This window comes from Arachis hypogaea, chromosome 10 (assembly GCF_003086295.3).
Source record: "Arachis hypogaea cultivar Tifrunner chromosome 10, arahy.Tifrunner.gnm2.J5K5, whole genome shotgun sequence".
NCBI classification, from domain to species: Eukaryota; Viridiplantae; Streptophyta; class Magnoliopsida; order Fabales; family Fabaceae; genus Arachis; species Arachis hypogaea.
The window spans coordinates 74,865,134-74,865,985 of NC_092045.1; the positions used below are offsets into that span (position 1 = coordinate 74,865,134).

General features: G+C 40.1%; 1 non-coding gene across 1 annotated transcript; it reads right to left on the bottom strand.

Annotated features, from left to right (window-relative positions):
* Positions 1-323: 323 nt before the first annotated feature.
* Positions 324-431, bottom strand: LOC112718898 (small nucleolar RNA R71). Its single transcript, XR_003161224.1, has one exon. It is a non-coding gene; the product is annotated as a small nucleolar RNA R71 (small nucleolar RNA).
* Positions 432-852: the final 421 nt, after the last annotated feature.

The window sequence follows — 852 nt, forward strand, 5'->3', positions numbered from 1 at the left end:
GGAGAAGCATCTCTATCCCTGCCATTGGAGCAAACAACTTTGAGCTTAAGCCTCAATTAGTTTTTCTAATGCAACAGAATTGCAAGTTCCATGGACTTCCATTGGAAGATCCTCATCAGTTCTTAGCTGAGTTCTTGCAAATCTGTGATACTGTCAAGACTAATGGGGTTGACCCTGAGGTCTACAGACTTATGCTATTCCCTTTTGCTGTAAGAGACAGAGCTAGAATATGGTTGGACTCACAACCTAAAGAAAGCCTGAACTCTTGGGAATAGCTAGTCAATGCCTTCTTGGCAAAGTTCTTTCCACCTCAAAAATTGAGTAAGCTTAGAGTGGAAGTCCAAACCTTCAGACAGAAGAAAGGAGAATCCCTCTATGAAGCTTGGGAAAGATACAAACAATTAATCAGAAAGTGTCCCTCTGATATGCTTTCTGAATGGAGCATCATAGGTATTTTCTATGATGGTTTGTCTGAACTGTCCAAGATGTCTTTGGATAGCTCTGCTGGAGGATCTCTTCATCTGAAGAAGATGCCTACAGAAGCTCAAGAGCTGATTGAAATGGTTGCAAATAACCAATTCATGTACACTTCTGAAAGGAATCTTGTAAACAATGGGACTAATCAGAAGAAAGGAGTTCTTGAGATTGACACTCTAAATGCCATATTGGCTCAGAACAAAATATTGACTCAGCAAGTCAATTTGATTTCTCAAAGTCTGTCTGGAATGCAAAATGCAACAGGTAGTACTAAGGAGGCTTCATCTGAAGAAGAAACTTATGATCCTGAGAACCCTTCAATGGAAGAGGTGAATTACATGGGAGAACCCTATGGAAACACCTATAATCCTTCAT